The sequence below is a fragment of the Acinonyx jubatus genome, chromosome C2 (genome assembly GCF_027475565.1).
Source record: "Acinonyx jubatus isolate Ajub_Pintada_27869175 chromosome C2, VMU_Ajub_asm_v1.0, whole genome shotgun sequence".
Taxonomy (NCBI): Eukaryota; Metazoa; Chordata; class Mammalia; order Carnivora; family Felidae; genus Acinonyx; species Acinonyx jubatus.
The window spans coordinates 74,397,051-74,418,422 of NC_069384.1; the positions used below are offsets into that span (position 1 = coordinate 74,397,051).

General features: G+C 43.3%; 1 protein-coding gene and 1 non-coding gene across 3 annotated transcripts in view; both read left to right on the plus strand.

Moving 5' to 3' along the window:
* MB21D2 (Mab-21 domain containing 2) overlaps positions 1-21,372 on the plus strand; it is a 114,547-nt gene that overhangs the window by 64,406 nt on the left and 28,769 nt on the right. The window lies entirely within an intron of this gene.
* LOC113600020 (small nucleolar RNA SNORA73 family) lies at positions 7,945-8,149 on the plus strand. Its single transcript, XR_003421000.1, has one exon. It is a non-coding gene; the product is annotated as a small nucleolar RNA SNORA73 family (small nucleolar RNA).

Below are 21,372 nucleotides of genomic sequence, written 5' to 3' on the forward strand. Positions count from 1 at the left end.
AGAGGCAGGAATGAGGTAAGCGAGAAGGCCTGGCTGGGTGGGGGGAGGAAGCCATTCAGGTGGTTTTGGTGTAGGGTTCTGGCCAAGGGAGGCAGACATAGAAGGAACAGGATTGAGTGGATAGCCAGCTCTGGTCCAGAAGAGCATGTTTCATAATCAGTAGATGAAGTGAGCACAGTTTGTAAGGAGTCAGGAGAGCAAGGTGCTCTGGCCCAAGTCCGGTGGTTTGGACTCAGTGTACACATGGCAGGCAAGTTCCAGGATATGCTTGGAAAGGTGCCATCCGTGACTGCTGGCAAGCCTGGGCTGGGGACTGTGTAGGCACCTCTCTCCCATAGTCTTCTTGACCAGTGGACAAGGAGGGTGGTATTTACTTCTCTTTTACTGATGGGAGAACCAAGGCTCAGGAAAGCAAAATAGCTGCTAAGTGGCAGAGCCGGGATGGGAATACAGGTGTTCTGTTTCTCTCTTTTTTTTTTTTTTTAACGTTTATTTTTATTTTTGAGACAGAGAGAGACAGAGCATGAACGGGGGAGGGTCAGAGAGAGAGAGGGAGACACAGAATCTGAAACAGGGTCCAGGCTCTGAGCTGTCAGCACAGAGCCCGACGCAGGGCTTGAACTCACGAACCGCGAGATCATGACCTGAGCCGAAGTCGGACGCTTAACCAACTGAGCCACCCAGACGCCCCATGGTGTTCTGTTTCAATGTCCAGAGCACTTTCTTCCCTCACCAGCTCTGGTTTATATGTGCATGATGTACACACTTCCTCTGACAGATTTTAGTGTCACCCAAACAGAGATATGTTTATATTTCTGTGAATTTAACTAGTCCAATTTTCATGAGCAAATGTCCCTACCTCGATTGCTTTTGAACCGAGAAGGGTGCATCTCTGTAGTGCCAGCACAGTATGCGGTTGCAGAGCTGGCCCCTGGGCTGTGGTGACAGTCCTGGGTCATCATAGCAGGTGGAGGAGAAGCACGGGCTACTGAGGCTGGGTTCTTAGCACCTTGCCTCATGGGAAGCCTGATCAGCGTTCTGCTACAACATACCGGAGACAGGAAGGAGCTTGCTTTCAGACAGGAAGGAGCTTGCTTTCGGTGTTTGTCTTTTGTAGTTCCACCAAAAGGGCTGACTTAGTGGCGGGCAAGCCTCTGGCAAGCTCCAGAAGTGGCTGGTTGAGCCACTTTTTTGGCCAGGGTTGAATCATGTTACTTCCTTAGTAAAAGCATACATGTTTCCCCACCGTCTGTAAGGTAAGGTTCAAATTTCTTTTGGAATCCCAAACGTCTTCAACTTGGCTTGAGCCTCCCGTTGCACCTGGTCTCCCAGGAATCTCCCTCTCAGGCCACCACAGAGCCAGTCTTCCAGGCTCTGTGAATGGCCTTTGCCACTGCCTCCCTATCAGGACACTAATTGGCCTTTGAATGTCACCTGTTCCATTAGGTCTGCTCCCCCTTCCCCCCAATAGTCAGCCTTTGGTTAGTCGGCTGTGACCACTTTCTGTCTCTGCTAGACTGCCCCAATCCTTGCTTCCCTCAGCTCACATACCAATCCTTATCTCACAGGACTGTGCAGACTGCTGGGTGTATAGAAGATGCTTGACATTTGCTGAGTTAAAGGGCTCAGGTTTTGTTTCTGCATGGGATCAGTAAATCTCTGAGCACAGTTCATTCATCGGAGACTCTTTGGAAGACTGTTTCTTTATCTTCCTCCTTTCCACTGTGGGATCACGTGAAACAGAAAGACTGCTGGGCTTGGAGTTCAAGAAACCAGGATGCTAGTCCTGATCTACTCTCCAGTCTGTGTGTGACCTGGGCCAGAGCAGCCTCAGTTTCCCTAGCAATGAAATGAGTGTGAGCCCACTGATCCTCTGTCGGACTTGCACTAAACCAGGTGGGCACTAGCCTTGTGCATCTGGGTGTGCTTTTTTCACCCCAGTGGCATGTGGCTTCCTTTCCTCCAGTCCCTTGAGACTGTTAATTGAGGACCGTCTGCCATAGAGTAGGGCCCTTTTGTCCATTTCACTAGAATGGCCCTAAATGCACCCAACGTGGGCGGCAGCTTCAAAAACCTCTGAGTAATTGGATGGCATCCACTTCCCTGAGATCCCAGATATCCCACAATCTAAATGTGCTTTGAATCTCCTTTGGCATTTTGATGATTTTTCTCCTGTTACATAGGATGACCGGACAAGATTGATAAAACCAATATCATTTCTCCATGCTTTCCTCCTCAGACCTGCCACTGTTGTGAAGGATTGTTTTTGAAAGGCCTGTGGATCACTCCAACAGTGGGTCCTCTTTTATTAGTATTTGACTTTAGTAAAGATAACAGTGTCATTTGGAGTCAGTTCTTGAGGTTGAGGTGATTTAAGGGAAAACAGATCTTACCCATTTACTCTAATTCTGTGTCTATAATGTCTACAATATTTATGGCATTAATTTCGTAGGCAATGTATTGTATACCAGAAGAGCATGTTATACACATGAATGGTGGCGCCTTGACTGAAGTATGTGTCCCGTGGTAGCTTTGTCCTCAGGCACGTGACTAAATATGCACACAGATTAAATGGACGAGTGAGTATTCAGAAACCTTGGTCTCTGGCAGGCGGCTGTGAGAGGCCAGGGTTGACATGCTGAACCGTGTTCACACCATCCCTCTTGTTCTCCATTCCTACCTCAGCTGCTCTCTGGTTCTGCTTTTTATTTCCTCCTCTGGATCATTACAAAAGGCTCCTGTGTGAATTTCTGGGTTTATATTGTCCGTGCCCACCAGTCAAATCTCCCAATCCTGGTTACTGCCTAGTCACCCCCTTGCTCAAGGACCCTTACTCCATTGCCCAAGTCAGAAGAAAACCCTTGGCTGACACTTCCCTGCCCCTGTGTCTGCATTATTCATGTCTGCAGTATGGAGTCCCCCACCCTTCACAAACTCATCCTCCCTTCAAAACCTACTTGTGTGACTAAGAACTCCCAGGTTTCAGGGATTTCTTCTACCAAACCTTGCAGCTCTTAGTGTGGCTGAATGTATTGGTTATTTAGTGCCGTGTAACAGATTACTGTACAATGTAAAACAACAAACATATATTGTCTCCCACAGTTTCTGAAGGTCAAGAATCCGTAAGTGACTTAGGTGGGTGGTTGTGGTTCAGGATTTTTCCTGAGGTTGTAGTCTGGCTGTCAGTCAGAACTGCAGCCATCTGAAGTTTTGACTGGGGTGGAGGATCCACTTCTAGGCTCACTCATGGGGCTCTTGGCAAGAGACCCCAGACCTTCTCTACTCAGTCCTCTCCATAGGACTACTCAATGACATAGCAGCTGGCTTATCCAAAGTGAGTGATCAGAAAGACAAACAAAGATGGCAGCTGCAGTGCCTTTTGTAACCTAATCCTGGAAGTAAAACCCATCACTTCTGTTGGGCCCACTGACCAACCGTGGTACATTGTGGAGGAAGACCACTCAAAGATGTGACTAACAGAAAGTGAGGTCATTGGGGACCACATTGGGTTTTGGTTACCGCCCCTGCCCTGTCTTTTTGCATGTATATGTTGTTTTTCCAGCTAGTCCCAGGGATGATTAGAGATCAGAGACTGGTCTCATTCACTGCTGTTGCTCCCATACTTCATTCAAAGTGCTTTTCACAGAGCTGCTTAGTTCGTCTTCACAATAATCTGTTGGGCTTTTTAAAAAACTAATTAATTAAAACAGATGCAGGAAACTAAGGTCCAGAGGTATTAGTTATCTAAGTCAATCAGCTACTATATGACAGAATTTGTGAATTCATTCCCAGGTCTTTTCTGATCTAAAACTTAGGTGTTTTTTGTTTTGTTTTGTTTTTCATTTTACACATGATTTGCCGATTATGACTTCTGTAAAATATTTGCTACAACCCGCATCCTGTCTATCAGCTTTGGTGATAATTTAGAGGAACAACTTGGGGGCAGCCAGCGGTATAGGGAAGTATTTGTATAAAGCAATTCCAAGATGGGAAAAGTTTCTAAGAGATTGTCCCAACCAATTGAAATCTCATCTTCTGGGCTTTCATCTGTTCAGCAATTGTTTAAGTGAAGCCCCTGATTTATCTGCCTGTTCTACCAAACAAGGGAGCTTCAGAGGCCCGTACAAGTGTCACATTTCAGCAGGTTTTTCTTGTGTGGTCATCCCAGGAAGTCTCGCCTGTTACCTTCTACCGCAAGACACACAAGACACTGCCTATCACAAAACCTTGCTCGTGTGTTTCAGACAAAATGAGAACAGACTCTTGGTCTTCTGGGTTTTGTGGGATTAAGTCATAATTTAAATTGGAATATCTCCTGATAAATCGTCCTAGATACCATGACTCCGTCCACAGGGAGCCTGGTGTGATGGTGGGGTGGAGGAAAGGGAAGGAAAGAAAAGAAAAAAAGGGGAAAAAAGGAAAAGGAAAGTCCTTGCTGTACCTTCGAACACAGAGTTATGGTGGTGGAATTAAAGGAGCTTTGATTTTCTTTTTCATTTTGAACAAAACTCTGGCCCCCATAGTTGGCTTTCAAAATGTGGAATGAGTACAAGTGTTTCTAATTTCAGTCATTCTTCCTTTATTCTCTGCAAAAAGGGGAACACGACAGGTGGCTTTCTAAAACTTGAACACCTCGAGCTTTGTGTTCCCTCTCATGATCATCTTTTATGTCTGCAGGGGGCATTTAGACTTATTCTAGTAATGGTCCTTTGGGTTTTTGACTTACTGGCTGAAGATACATTTTTTTTTTTTTTTCTTGATTTAGGTATGTCCTCCACCCCTTAGGCCTGGAAAAGTTTTGAGTACTGGTTTTTCAAGCTCTTTTTTTATCTCTACATGGGTATTTTTTCATTGTTTATTTTTTTTCCCCGTCACGGTCATAGGGTGGTTTAATATTACATGTCTCGCCACAGTGCATTTTCCCGAAATTGCGGAATTTCTTGGATCTCTTCAAAGAGTCCAAAAACACTGGGGAGAAGGAGAGGATGAGAAAGGGATTTGAAAAAGAATTGGGAATGAGATTTCTTAGACACTTTCATACTCTGAGGTGGTTATAAGTTGTTTTCTGCATAGATTGACATTCTCTCTTTTTTTTAATTTTTATTCATTTATTTTTAATTTTTTTAAATGTTTATTTATTTTTGAGACAGAGAGAGACAGAGCTTGAGCGGGGGAGGGACAGAGAGAGAGAGGGAGGCACAGAATCTGAAGCAGGCTCCAGGCTCTGAGCTGTCAGCACAAGGCCTGACTCAGGGCTTGAACTCGTGAACCGTGAGATCATGACTTGAGCTGAAGTCTGCCACTTAACTGACTGAGCCACCCAGGTGCCCCAAATGTTTATTTATTTTTGAGAGACAGAGAGAGCACGAGTGGGGTGGTGCAGAGAGAGGGGGGTGTGACAAAGGATCTGAAGCAGGTTCGTGCTGACAGGAGAGCCTGATGTGGAGCTTGAACTGGTGAACCATGAGATCATGACCTGAGCCAAAGTTGGACGCTCAACCAACTGAGCCACCGAGGTGCCCCAGATTGACATTATGTTGAGCAGCTGTACTCTGAGTCAAATTCTTTTCTCTGGAGCTCTGAGGAAGTTCCCATTCTGATGACGGTAGTATTCTCTCTCACTATTTTGTTTCCATGTCCGCTTATATCTATATGCAAATAATACTTAAATATTCATGTGGAGACATACCTGCAAGCACAAAATATTTCCAGAAACGTCCATATTTATTTGCAGTTCCTTCCTCTCACCCCTGCCAATATAAATGGGCATTTAAAACTTCAGGGGAGCAATTATTAGTCCTTGAGAGAAGTTACCTGGTCAGGTGGCTTTGGTCAGTTTAGGTACATTTTACAGGGCCTACCCAGACATAATTCCTAGGAATGCCGCGGGTAAGACCCGACATCAGAAAGAAAACACAGTTTGGAGCAGGAAGAGGAGTGTCCCTTTTGATAGGATTTCCTTAGCACCCAAGGGTTGCTTTGCCCCTGGAGGGAAAGTACACAAATCCAGAGAGGATATATGCAAAAGGAATTAAGCGACCTGGCATGCTGACCTCATTACCCTCTGATACGTATACCCTCACTTACAACAAACATGGTGACAATCATAGTTATTAGTATGTAAAGCCATTAGCTATTTGCCCAGTACTGCATGGGTTCTGTCTGTGACTTCACAGCATCCCTGCCCCCAAGTCCGCTCATTTACCACCATGAAGAAGTAAGTCCTGTTCATTTTGTAAAGAGAGAGGGTAGTAGTAGCTCAGTGACTAAATGGTGTAACTAGCTCAAACTGGGAAAGCAGAATTTCAAACCCAACGCTTTTTTTATCGCCCAAGAACCCAAGCCTTTTTGACTTCTAATTTAGTACACTTCCCTGCCTCTGTCCCTAACTTAACTGCGCATTCACTAGCTTGACTTCATAAAAGGGGAATCATATATTTTTGGTTCTATTATTGCTTCTTTCTTTCATTCCTGCTCCCATATTTCATGAGGTCAAGACCGTAGACGCTTTTGTGTTTCTAGTTTCCATTCCATTCTCAGAATATGACAGACATTGACAGGCACTGGAAATCATGGTAGTTGAAAATATGCCCACAGAATCTTTGACATTCCCTTCAGAAGATGGAGCCTATTCTCCTTGGATGTGGGTTGGCCTTAGTGACCCATTTCTAACAAGTAGAAAAAAGTAAAGATGACAATGTGTGTCTTTAGAGACTAGATATAAAAGGCACCATGGCTTCCTCCTTGCTCTCTCTACTGGATCACTCACACCAAGGGAAGTTAGCTGCCCTGTTATGAGGACACTTAGGATGTCCTATGGAGATGCCCATGTGGTGAGAAACTGAGGCCTCTGGTCAAGAATTTGGAAATGGATTATTTAACCCCAGTCAAGCCTTCAGTTAATTACTTAACAGCTGCCTCACCAAGGACCCTGCATTAGAAATACCCAGCCCCACCATGCCTAAACTCCCACTTTACAGAAACTGAAAGATAAGAAATGCTTGTTTTAAGTTCTGGGTGTTGTGTTATGTAATAACACACAAAGTAATATAGAAATGAAAGGATACGAACCCCAAAGAGCTCCGGGCCTATGCTTCATGTCGTTGATGTTACTGACTCAATGATACAAACTGTGATTTATAGACACCAGCTATTTCTCTGTTGTTTTCTTTCAACTCTGAGAAAATCTACAGCAGTTTTGAGTGTTTTCCAAATGATATAATCATTGGGGGATCATTTAAAAACCCACAATCGAAGGCCCCACACAGGCCTATGAAATGGAACATTCTAAGGACAGGGTTTTGGAATTTCCATTTCCAAAAACCCCTTTGAGAGGATTCAGATGTAGACAGCCTGAGCTTGTCCAAGGAGTACTGTTTGGGAACCAGTGAACGAGAACACTTTCCCCTTATTTCAGTTCTGATCATGAAGATTTAATTTGGTTTAGTTCTCTTGTAGGGCCTCATCTTAATGTCTTCCGTGATAGGGGAGCATGCCTTGGAATGAAAAACTGTTGTCAGATCTGCAGCTCGATGCCCCCTACAAGCTCCATTTTGTGCTTGGCATGGAGCCCATGTCAGACCAGGGCTCGAGACTGTCTGTTCAGGCATCACGTGGGACCAAGAACAGAGAAGAGAGGTTCCAATGCAAATGTTGAGTCTACTGCCTGGTATTAGTCTCAAAATTAGGCATGTTTCTGTTTAAGTGTCTCCCCATGTATACAGATCTCAGGAGGCTCTTTTGGGAAAGGAAGGAGCACAGAGGAGAATTGATAGCTATGGAGAGCACTCTGGGGGACACTTGTTGGCCTTCTAAAATGAAGGAAGAAGTCCTAGTCCCACACTCCGCTCAGTAGATGCTGACAGAGTTCTGGCACAAGCAGAGCGACGTGTTCTTAGTTCTTCGGTGAAATATTCTAATCCTAACATAAAATCACTTCTTTATCCAACGTGGACACTCCTGGGAGGTCACTGTCCCTGGGCACTGTCCAGGTGCCACAGAGGAGACTGGGGCTCTGTCCTGTGATGTACAGTGCTTTTCCACAATGGTGGTGATAGAGCTGGACCTTGAGTCTGCACCTGTATATTCTTACAGTTTCTTGGTGATCTGTGTACGATGACCGAAGAGGTAAATCACACAGGCAACATCTAGCATATGGAAAGGTAAATTTTTAGTAAGCTCCTAAATAGGACTCTGATCCTCAAAAAAAGAACAAACAAAAGAAACAAATAAAATTAGTTCTTCAGACATCGTGACTAAATACTGGGTATAACTTCTGTGATGTATACCATCTGGATGTCTCTGCCAAGTGTCAATGTTTGTTGTATGATCTGCATTTTTTTTTGTTTTGTTTGTTTTTTTGTTTTTGAGAGAGAGCGTGAGTCGAGGAGAGAGAGAGGAAGACATAGAATTTGAAACAGGCTGTAGGCTCTGAGCTGTCTGCACAGAGCCCAATGCAGGGCTCAAACTCGGGAATGGCGAGATCATGACCTCAGCTGAAGTCGGACGTTCAACCGACTGAGCCATCCAGGCGCCCCTGGTCTGCATTTTTAAAAAATTTTTTAATGTTTTATTTTATTTTTGAGAGAGAGGGAGACAGTGTCCAAGTGGGGGAGAGGCAGAGAGAGAGGGAGACATAGAATCTGAAGCAGGCTCCAGGCTCTGAGCTGTCAGCACAGAGCCCCGATACAGGGCCCGAACTTGTGAACCACGAGACATGACCTGAGCCAAAGTTGAATGCTCAGCCACCCAGACACCCCTGTGATCTGCATTTTTTAAAGAGAAAAAGTCTGGGGGTTGGGGGTGGGTGTTGAGTGTTCCTGTTTCCCCCATGAGCTTTGATCTGAAGTCTCTTCTGGTACCACGCAAGTATGTGACCTTGGAAAAGTCACTTTCCTGCTTTAGAACTCAAGTCTTCCCATTAGACAAAGGAGAGATGTAGACACATCTGTGATCCAAGTTGTTATCTAAAGCAGTGAATAAATCAGCACTGTATTAGTTGACTAGGGGTGCTCTAATGAAATATCACAGACTGGGTGGCTTCAACAACAGATTTACTTCCTCACAGTATTGGAGGCTGGGAATCCAAGATCAAGGTGTCAGCAGGTTTAGTTTCTCCTGAGACCTCTCTCCCTGTCTTGCGGATGCCTTTCTTCTCACTGTATCCTCACATGGCCTTTCCTCTCTGTACATGAGTTCCTCATGTCTCTTTGTCCAATTTCTTCTTTTTTTTTTTTTTTAACTGTTTATTTATTTATTTTTGAGAGAGAGGGCACACAGGAGGCACTGTTAGTTCAGAGCCCTATATGGGTAGGGCTTGAACTCACCAACCTTGAGATCATGACCTGAGCAGAAACTAAGAGTTGGACACCCAAGTGACTGAGCCACCCAGGTGCCCCACCCACTTCCTCTTCTTATAAGGACACAAGACAAATTGGATTAGGACCCACCCTAATGGTGTCATTTTAACTTAATCATTTCTTTAAAGGCCCCATCTTTAAATATAGTCCCATTTGGAGATACTGGGGGTTAGAGCTTCAGAACAGCAAATTGGGGGGAATACAATTCAGCCCATAACAAGCATCCAGATTACCTTCACAATTATTAGAGATCCATTGTGAAGCACTGGCTGGGGGTAGATGTGGGGCAGTGTTGGGTATCTATAGCAGAGGTAGAACAGATAGAATCAGCCCCCTTGAGGCATCTGGTTGTTTCCCCACTTTTCCAGAGAAAAGTTCTGAGATTATCTCTGGAGTTCAGTAGAGTCAAAGTTAAAGTCACAAAATGCTAGCAATAAAGGAGACCTTCAAATAATGCCCCTATTTAATATTAAAAGAAGTGGAGGGCTAGAGAGGGGTTGCACTATGTTTATAATTAGGTCTTGATTTATAACTCAATTACATCTGCTCAAAGACAAATCAGAGTATATAACCATAGTTTCTGACCTCAGTGTTGCCTCACTCCAACACCTCTGAGACACCCCAACTTAGGAGTGGTATGACATTTTTCCAAGCTCCAAGGAGGAGAGGATATGATGGTACTTCACCGGGATGTGCTAAGAACATTCCCAAAATAGTGATGTTCTGTAATCAAAAGCTTTTTGTCGAGGGAGAGGGCTTTTTCAACACTTTCTTCTTGCTCTCCCAAAGGAGGGCAGTTTTCTCACCATGAGTTATAGGATCAAGGGTAGTATATCTATAAATTGGCAGAGTTTTTCTTTATAGTTAAACAGGTGAAAAATAGCCAGAAACAATAATAGAAGTGATCCATTTAACTCTTTAGTTTAATTCCAGAGTTAGGACTAGAAACAATTTTTGGTGTCTAAAACTTTTAGAAACCAACAGACTGTTGAAATGTTTAAGAGATTACATCCAATTGCTATCATGTCTTTTCTGGAGTCCATAAGTGGTTTGAGATTCAGAGATGTGACCTGGCACTTTCTCTGGGTTAAGTGGAATAAAATTTGCAAATATTGGTTGTATACTTTTAAGAAATTTTTTAGGGGCGCCTGGGTGGCTCAGTCAGTTGAGCGTCTGACTTCTGCTCAGATCTCAATCTCACAGCTTGTGAGTTCGAGCCCTGCATTGGGCTCTGTGCTGACAGGTCAGAGCCTGGAGCCTGCTTCGGATTCTGTGTCTGCCTCTCTCTCTGCCCCTTCGCACTCATCTTTTTCCCTCTCTCACAAAAATATACGTTAAAAAAATTTTTTTTAAAAAGAAATTTTTTGAAGACCATGGGTATATCAAATAAGAATAATCCTGTCAGGTGTCTCTTCCTGTGATAGAAAACAATGGTTTACATAATTCAACAGACATCTCAATTTGTCCTGGGAAAGAAATTCTGTGAGCATCACATTGGTGGTCCCCATCTGTCTTACTCCCATGATAAAATATCTAGCATGTACCCTCATTAGCCTACTGAGAGAAAGGCTGCCAGCTTTTCCCAGAATCTGAAACAGGGACATCTGTGTTTAAGGACTGGCTACTTCTTATTTATAAAGTGAATTATCTGAGTGTAAAAATAGAGATATTTTTTAATATTGTGCCAGAATGATCTGCCCCTTTTATTGTATGTCTGCTGTTCATGAGACAGAATATTTGCACCACAGACCCACTGCCTATTTTCAGAGAGTTCCAAAATGATTTATTCATTCAACAAATATTTTAGTGAGGCATCCTGTGCTAGCCACTAGCGACCGAGCAGTGAACAACAACAAAGACATGCGCTGTTATTGTAGTGAGAAAGATAGGCCTTCATAAAATAATTTCACGTTTGAAAGGAAAACTGCAAGTTGGGCTACACTTTCCAAAAGAAATGAACGTGATTCTGGGAGATTCAGGAGCAGATAAGCAAGGAGCCTGCCCCAGGCTGGAAGGCGTCCCTGGGAACCTCATTCTGGGCTGAGAAATGGTGGGGGAGGGGGAGGCTAAGCCAGAAGGCCTGAGCTGTGGTGACAGGAGACCAGGGTCACACAGAGGGAAGGGCATGTACTTGAAGGAGGCATAATGGAAAACAACAGGTTGGCAAGGAAAGATTTTGGGTTTTTGTGTGTCCTCTTTCCTTTTCTGGTGTGACTTTGGGAAAAATCACCTCACTTCTTTGGGCCTCATGCGCTTATTTGCATGAATGAGAGAATCTGAGGTTACCCCAGAGTCCCTGAACTAGATTCTTTCATTCACACAGATTGCCCAAGCACCTACTGTGTACCGGGTAATCTGATTGGCCCTGCGATTCAAAGGTGAATTAACTGGGATCATTGACCTCAAGCAGCTGGATCCAGCAGCAGAGAGACCAACAGAGGAGACAGCCGATTGTGGTGTGGTGTTGTGGGTGTCACGGGAAGACGGATGACCGTGGGATTAGCCCCGGTGGGAGGAGGATGGCAGTCTGGAGGACTTCACAGAGAAAAAGACCTTTCAGCAGAAAATGGGGAAGTCAGCCTGGGCAGTCAGCAAGGTAGGAAACGATTCTTGGAGACTGGACATCTTCACTGGGACAATAATGTGTCACAGTACTCTAAAGTACTGATGATGCAGGCATGCCCTTTTGAGATTCTATGTGCACCCCAGTTTCCAGGGATGGTTATGGAAATCCTTGCCTCTAATCTCCTTACTGCATGAGGCTCGGGAAGAGTGCAAATTTTTCCTGTGCTCTGGCTTGGTTTCCCATCTGTCGGAAAATGCCCTTTACACAGCAGGGTTCGAGCGACTTAATTATTGTTTGTGGGATATTTGGAAGTTCAGGTCAAGGATGAATTTCTGTTGCAAAACTGAAGGCACACAAGTAAGATGTTTAAAGATGAAGTGCAGGGTTTTCTTTGTTTTCATTTTGGTTTTGGAGGGGTTTTGTTTCATTTCGTTTTTGTAGGGAAGGATCTTAATGGCTTTATATGCTTCCCTGGTTGGGTCAGATTGTCAGAATATTCTGTTATCCACCAGAGAAAGACAAGAAGACTTTTTTAGAGATGCTCTAAAATTATTTTCTGTTTATTCTCTTAAATATTTGGCTTGAACAGAGTCTCCTTGCCAGGATACAGTTAGCATTCCTGCGGTGTTTTAAAAGCTGGCCAAGAGACTGGCATGAGAGGAGAAAACCCTCGCAACTTGAAGTGTTGCTGGATATTGAGTTGTGGTTGCTTAGTCTAAATGTGATGAGAAACAGAAAAAAAACAAAACTGACAGTATTGATTTTAAAATTTGTTCCCTTCCGGGGCACCTGAGTGGCTCATTCGGTTAAGCATCCGACTCTTGATTTCGACTCAGGTTATGATCTCACGGTTCATGGGTTCCAGCCCTGTGTTAGGCTCTGTGCTGACAGCATATAACCTGGTTGGGATCTTACCCCTCTCTGCCCATCCCCCCGCCCCCCTTAAATAAATAAACTTTAAAAATAAAATAAAATAAAATCCTACCTTCCAAAAGGACTGGAAGTTCTCAAAAAAAGACCTGAGTGTAACATGATGACCATTACAATACAGGACAAAGCCAAATGTCACAAGAAGTTCTGTTCTGTTTTGTTTTTTTTTCTGTTTGTTTAATTTTTTTGATCAAGGTATGTAACTATTGTTAATATTGTTATTGTTTTGAGGCATGAATTTTAGGTGAAAGATTCCTGGCAGTCTAAGCAAAAAAGGGAAAAATGGTTGCCTAGCAACTTGCATTGACTGATAAAAAAGGAAACAGGTCAGCCTGTCAGGAGATACAGTCTTTAGTATATTTATTATGCTGATTTTCGTACTGTAAACATTGAAGAATAGTATTTTCCATAGCTTCCATAAGCTTCCCAGCCAATGGCAAACTCTCCTTGATGAGACAGCTTTTTTACATTGACCTTCAGTAAAATCTTATACTGGGTTGAAGGCATTTTGTTTTTGTTTTTGTTTTTGTTTTTTTTATTTGGGGACATAGCTAAGGCAGTCCAGGTTTGTAGTTTTCTATTATGATTCAATGCAAGGAAAAATACCAGTAAGTGGATGGGTATTACTGTGTTTCAGTGTTTTAAAACCTGTGTGTTCCTGAGAACGGCCTGGGGCCCTTGTTAAAATATAGATCCAATGCCTGCTCCAGATTTGCTGAATCAAAGTCTGTAGCAAGGGGCCTGGGTGTATATTTAACAAATATCCGAGGTGATTTCTTAATGCTCAAGCAAGTTTAGGGAGCACTGCCATAAATGGTTTTCCTTGATGGTTTTTTCCTCTCAGTTGGGCTTTGTAACAGTCATTTTGAGCATAAATTGTGATAGGAGCCTGAGGCAAGTGAGGTGATGAAGCCAGTTTAATTAGCTGGTCTGGAACCATAATGTCATTTCCCTTTCTCAAGCCGTGGTGCTTCAGGATGCTGTCCAAGAGTTCCCTCCGGGCGCCTTCTCATCTGTTACACCATCCATCCTTCTAACGTGTCCACGTGGCGGGCAGAGCAGGTATAACACTGTATTTTGTCCTTTTTAAGATGCATGTTTCCCCACAGTTCTACATCTCTAAAATTAGTCTGCATTTTAGAATCGACCCGGTGTGAATTTGGTGACGCTTTGTCTTAGTGATATATAAAATCGTAGTGTCAACTTTATACTCAAAGGTGTCAGAGATCAGATAATCTGTAGCTGTTCCTTTTACAGATGAGGCATCAGAGACACCGAGAGGGTGAGGTGACCGAAGAAATCCACTGCCAGTTGGGGGAGCCCAGTGTCAGACCCCACTCTCTATCCTTGCTGTAGTTATGTATGCCTGAGTAACCAATTATCCCCAAACTTAGTGGCTTAAAGCAACATCGGACATGGATGATCTCACACAGCTTCTTGGGGCCAGGCATGTAGGATTGGCTTGGCTGGGGTCTTCTGGCTTAGGGCCTCTCATGAAGGTGCAGATTTGACATTGGTTGTACAGTCATCTGCAACCTTGACTGGGGCTGGAGGTTCCACTTACAGGCTGGCTCACTCACTTGGTTGGCCAGTTGGTGCTGACATAGGGGGGGAAGCCTCAGTTCATTTCCACTTGGGCCTCTCCACAAGTTCTTCCAGGTGCCCACACCATGGTGACTAGCTTCCCCCAGAGTAAGTGATCCAAAGGACCAAGGCAGGAAAATGTTAAATGCCTTTTATGACCTCACTTCCAAAGTTGCGTAATGTCACTCTTACACATGCAGTTTGCCACACAGACCTGACTCTGTTCAAAGGGAGTGCACAAGGGCACGAATATCAGGAAGGGAGGCTCCATGGGGGCTGGCTGTTTCCTTCACACCACACTGCTTTTCCAATATCACTCTGTCCTGCCTGATCAGCTTGGCCCTCTCGTATTCTTAGGTCAGGTTCTCAAATTGAATGGATGAAAACTCTTTGGGATTTATGCCCCATTCTGGCACCTGTGAAATTTTAACGTGCCTACAAATTTTCTGGGTCTCCTGTTAAAACACAAACCCTGATCCAGTAGGTCTTAAGGCAGCCTGAGATCCTGCATTCTGACTGGCTCCTGTATAATCCCCTTGCTTCTGGCCCTCCTCCTCTCATTTTGGCAGAGAGACAGATGGTTTGGGGAGAAGGAACTAGGGAAACCAGCCTGTTTCACCATGCTGGTTGAGGGAAGGAGAGGTATGAAGCTGATAAGAACCCCTGAATTATTAGGTAGGCAGCTCACTGCAGCTGTGAGCTTCTTCACAGTGAAGGTCAGGTTTCAGACAGCAACAGCTGGGTGCTCAAAATGGTGAGGTAATTAGCTCGAGGGGGGTTGGGGGGGTGTGGGATGGAACACAAACAGTGCTTAAAATGAAACGTGTCAATGCATTATTCAGAGCTCAGATGCCCATTGGTAGATTGTTCATCCTCCTTTTTTGCCTCTCCCCTCTCCCCTCTCCTCTCTCCCTTCTCCCTCTTACATACACACACATCAGCTAGCACTCAGGAAAACTCTAGACTCACAATATATTTCCCTGAACAAGATGAAAATCAGAGGTGAAGTCCCCTAAGTGCTCCTACTTTAAGCTACTTTGCTGTGATCTAGAATGCTGGCCCTCTGCCTTTCTTCTTGCCCACGGCAAACTTTCTGCCTTGTGTCTTTCTACACATCATTTAAGAGGAGCATATTAGACTGTAAGCTCAGCAAGAGAGGGGCTGTGTCATTTTTGTTCATCTCTCTATGTGATATCACACATACATGCCTATATCATAAATGAATAGAGGAGTGAATAAACCATCCTAACAGGTAAGAGTGACCTTGAGCCTTGTGATGAAACACAGGGGCCTCCATTTTCACATTCTAGTGGTTGCCGGGGACCTTGGGAAGGGGTTCAAGTTTATCACCTACCACTTCCTTATCCGCCATGCCAGTCTGTAACTGTAGAAGCTGAAAACTGCTGTTTACTCAGCACTTACTGTGTGCGAAGCACGTACACCATTAAGCTTCCAACAACCTGAGAGGAAGGTAATCATCGCCCCCTGTTTGCAGAAGAGGAAGACAAGCCTGTGAGATATGCTTATATAGCTAGTCAATAGTAGTTTTGCAGTCTGTCTCAACCTGGTTTCAGCCTAAAGCTGCTACTTGTTGCCCACCATTGCAGAATAAGATGTCTAGGGAAGGCAACAGAATGATAGACTACTGAGGCTGGAAGGGCTCTCAACACTGAGTTCACATACATACTTGGCATCTGTCCTTGGTGCTGTGGGCGAGCACTGAGATGCATTTCATGAGAAGAGTCCACACATTAATGGGACATAGATAGAAATCTCAGTCATTATCTGGAGCTACCTGTTAAAAACCAACCAGTCCACACATGGCTGGTGGGAATGAAACATGGTACAGCCACTTTGGAAAACAGTGTGACACTTTATAAGAAAGATAAACACATACACTTAACAAATAGCACAGCTGTCATGCTCCTGAGTATTTATGTGAGAGAAAAGGAAAGTATGTCCACACAAAGGCCTGGACACAGATGTTTGCAAGTTTTATTCGTGTTAGCAAAAAATTAGAAACAACCCAACTGTGTGTCAGCTGTTGAGTGGATAAACAAAATGTCCTGTCCATGAAAGGGATGCCATGAGAGGAGCAAGCTATTGATTTGATGAATTCAACGACATGGATGAATGTTGAAAGTGTCAGGCTAAGTGAAAGACAGCCATGGAAGGCTACATTCTTTGTCATGTATGTGCCAGACAGGAAATGACAAAACTATAGGGACAGAAATCAGGTCAGAAATGCCCGGGGTTTAGGAATGGGCTTGACTACAAAGGGGCATGAGGAAGTTTTGGGGGGTGGTGGAAATCTTCTGTGTCTTAATTGTGGCTATAGTTATAAAACTGTAGACCTTTGTCTAACTCATCAAACTATCTTTCAGAGGGATGAATTTTATTGTCTATAAGTTATACCTCAGGAAACATGACTTTAAGAAATATATCGGCCAGCCCAAACCCACCATTTTCCAGATGGGGAAACTTGTCCCAGATGAGGAAATGACTTGCTCCAGCATATATGAATTGAGAATACAGGTTTCTCGGCCCCCAGTCCTGAGGCAGAAGTGAGCTCATCCCCAGCTCTCAGTGTGGCATCATGGGTGACTTTTCAAAACTTGACCTCTACTGCACTGCTCTTCAGGCTGTCGACCTGCAGTTTGGCCAGAGTAATTAGAAAAAAAGAGTAAATTTGTATGTAGCCAGCATCCGAGAGTGTAAAACTCCAGGAATAAGCCTCTATATACATATTCCATTCCACTTTTTTTTTGGGAAAGAGGGAGAACAGACAAAACAGGAAGTTAATTTATCTGGAATCATGCCTTTTAGGACATTGCTGCCCAGTCACTCCAGGAAGAACAAAATATCCTAGAGATTCACACGAACATCTTGTTGCAGAAAGCAGGTGGGATTTGGAGTAAAGCCAGACCTGATTTTAGTTCCTAAATCTTTTCCTTTCTAACTTCATGTCCTTGAGTAGCCACTTAACTTCTCTATCTGTAAGATAATGACCATAATTCCTACCTCACAGGGTTTTTATGAGGTTTAAAAAAGAGAATGGTAAATACAGTATCTAGTCTGGCTGTGATAGACTTGTCTAGTGCATTCATCACTGGGCCATGTGCTTTACATACATTATCCTAAACCTTAACAGTCCTTATACCCCTTGTGGAGATGATCAGCCTACGGTAAATAATCTGCCTGCAAATGATCTACCACCTGGCCAGAACCACTGGGCTGTGTGTAGATCTCAGTAAATGATGGTGGATCTTAATTGAGCCCTGTTTATAAAATAATTGGGTAGGGAGATTGGGAAGAAATGAAATTCTGCTTCTTAGTTTGAGAGAAAGCATAATTATTAATTATTATTTGCTTTTTTTTATTAAAAATTTTTTTTTACCGTTTTTATTTATTTTTGAGACAGAGAGAGAGCATGAACGGGGGAGGGGTAGAGAGAGAGGGAGACACAGAATCGGAAGCAGGCTCCAGGCTCCAAGCCATCAGCCCAGAGCCCGATGCGGGGCTCGAACTCACGGACTGCGAGATCATGACCTGAGCTGAAGTCAGACACTTAACCGACTGAGCCACCCAGGCGCCCCTATTATTTGCTTTTTAAGAAAGAATAGGAAGACCGTTGAGGCCAAAATTTGGACCCCGAGTCAGGGTCAAACTCCCAGTTGAAGAGAACGTGTCCTCCCCTTAGCCTTTTTGTCCAGGGAGAATACTCCAACAACCCAAAAGACTTTGCACTATCTAGGGCCCAGCTAAAAACCAGAGAGGTAGGGAGACTTTCCACCTGCTTCTCAGCAGGGTGACCCTCTGCAGACATTCTCTGTACTCTCAAACCCTGCCTGCCTTCTAAGATTTAGAGGCTGGCTTAAGAGTTACTGAAAAGGGCTGATTTTATTAAGCTTATCTGTTTTTCTTCCTTTGTAGCTGGAATAACATACCAGATAAGTTTTCCATCTTCATTTGAAAACTTTTCTCAGTCCGTCACACAGCCAGTTATCGGCCTAGATTTACAAACCACCAACAAGTTTTAATAACCTAAGACAACTGGCAAAATACCAATTGGCAAACTTGCCAAAGACCATAGAATTGGGTGTTTAAATTCCACCATTATACGCTTCATGTGCCTGGGCTCAATTTCCTTTCCTAACCATTGTCTTCCAGTGTGAAGTGGCCAGTTGGGCTTAACGGATTCATCAAGCATGGTATACCATTTAGTGTCATGGATCTTATACACAAAGGCCATAATATGAGCTGAAAGTAAGCATACTAGGTTCCTATATAGAGAGAATACGATCAATGTTAAATCTGTATGTGGAGTGAAAAGCACAGGATATTTTAGGTACCCTAGATTTCTCTACTACCCAGGGTAGAATTACCTTCTTAAGTGATTTTAGGAGCCTGAGGACCAGAAAAACTATTGTCAAGGCTGGTGGTCAAAGTGGGAGACTATTAAGACAGAATCCCAACACCAGCCCAGAGCTGTTTCCACTAGCCCACACCACATTCCCTTTGTGTTGGTTATTTAATAAATTCATTTCACAACCCGTAGAGCACAGTAGGAAACAATGCAATTACTGAACCATAGGAACACAGCTGCCAACATCTTGTTGATTCAGAATTGTCCAAACACTTCCATGTGGGGGCGGGATTGATGCAATTTGCTGGTTCAACAGTTGACATTGATAAATTGGAGTTTCATTTCCTCAGCCTTCTGTTGGAGGTGCTAATGAGCGTTGAAAGGCTGGAGAAACGCAGGAGGGAGACAAGGGAGAACCTTGCCTGATCTACATACTAAGTAATTGAGCTTGTATGATGTAGGCTTGACACGACTAGGGAATAGGTGGACTCACTGAAGGCACTAATAAAGGCGAAATAAAATTAGCACCATGAATTTTTTTTTTAAATGATTTAAGTTCTACTCGCAGATTGTGTAGGCTGGTATCCTCATTTATTAGAGAGAATGTTTGCTTTTCCTAATACTCTTTTGCATGTTTCCTTTTCTATTTCGTGGGGCAGTTTGCCAAGATTCCTTGGCTTCTGGAAAATGAGGGGGTTGGACCAGATGATCTCTGAGGTCCCTTACATGCAAAAAAACACGGAAGTTTTTTTACTTCCTTGGCAAGAGAATTTGCCCGAAATGAATTGCATTTCCCCCACACACATTTATCCAAGCCTCTGTTTTCCCATTCATCCTCTTCTTCATTCAAAAAGCACTTGGGATGCTTACTGGGTGCCAGTTACTGTGCTAGGAACTAGTAATAGAGAGGAAAGTAGGCCAGGGCACCACTGGGCCCCTTCTCTCAGGAATTTACATTGCAATAGCGAGACAGGTGAGTAAGTAGAGCAGGTCAGAGACATGCTGGGGGTGCGCACAGCAGTATCAAAGCACACACGAAGGTCCCTAAGTTGGACATCATCGTGGAAAGCTATTCGGAGCAGTAATATTTTAAGTTGTTCCTGAAATAAGAAGGCGAAGATTGGGAGGACGTGTTTGGACTTTCTTCTGTGTCCTCCCAGGACTTTTTGAGCATCTTTTCTCTATGTAGTTTCTAGAAGGGGTTTATGGGAATGTCATAAAACACAGGCATGGCTTGATGTAGGAACACAACATAGATAAAAGAATGACTTTTGGAGAAGGGGTAACAGTCAAGGCTGATGTTATAAAAGGTTAAAATTTTTAAACAAAAAATCTTAAAAATATTTCCTTTAGGGGCGCCTGAGTGGCTCATTTGGTAAAGCATCTGACTTCAGCTCAGGGCCTGATCTTAAGGTTCGTGGGTTCGAGCCCCGCATTGGGCTCTGTGCTGACAGCTCAGAGCCTGGAACCTGCTTCAGGTTCTGTGTTTCCCTCTTTCTCTGCTCTTCCCCCACTTACACTCTGTGTCTCTTTCTCAAAAATAAACATTATATATTTATATATATATAAACATTATATATTTATTTTGTAATTTCCTCCTTAAATAAGGAATCTGTGGACTACTTATTAAACTCAATCACATCTTTATGAACATCAGCTATTTTAATCATATTAGAGTTGAAAATCTTTTAAAAGTTGTCTCTAATCATCTTATACATGAAGCAAAACTAGAAAAGTTTTAACTAGAAAAGTTAATTTTTTTTCCAGAATTCAGATAGTTTAATAGCAGAAGTAACTCTAAAACTCACCCCACATCCCCAAACCACCTTCTTTGTTTGGAGGTTAACTCAAGATACTACCTTGACTAGAAAGCTTTCTCCCATACTCTACTCTTTCCCACTTTGACAACAAACTCCAGCTTTCCCTCATAGTTTTTGCCAAGTTACTTGAAGTCTTATTACACCTCCTGACATTCATTAGTAATTTATTGTTTCTTCTTTAATCCAACAAATGTTCATTGAACTTTTATAATGAGGGCCTTAAGTACCATGGAACGTTGTTCTTACACTGAGCAAGTTTGCAGTCTGAGGGGAAGGTGGATGCCGTGGTTTTACAGGATGAAATCTTAAGTTCTTCCTTTGGGATATAAGTCCCTCAGTGAGCTGACCCTATTCTTACTGTCCAGGATTCTCTTGATGAAACTGGGTATACTGCCAGCACAAGACATTGCTACTTTTACTGACAGAGTTCCCACAGAAACAAATTCCTAGTAAACATAGCAGCCTAGAGAGGAGGTTCAGTGATTTTTGTCTTTTTGGACGAAAGATCGATTCATAGGCTATCTGTGGGATAGCCTTCTCGTGGAAGTATTTGTTATTACTTCCAGGATTTTTATATTTTCTCATCCTTTGAATGTTAATTTATTCAAAGCGAGAAATCAGTTTGAATAAAATGGGTTGGCATGGGCTTTCAAAATTAACCTTTTACACATACGAATTACAAAATTCATAATTAGATATACGAAAGTCCAAGCCAGCCAAGAATAATCTTTTTCCTTCTCTCCAGCT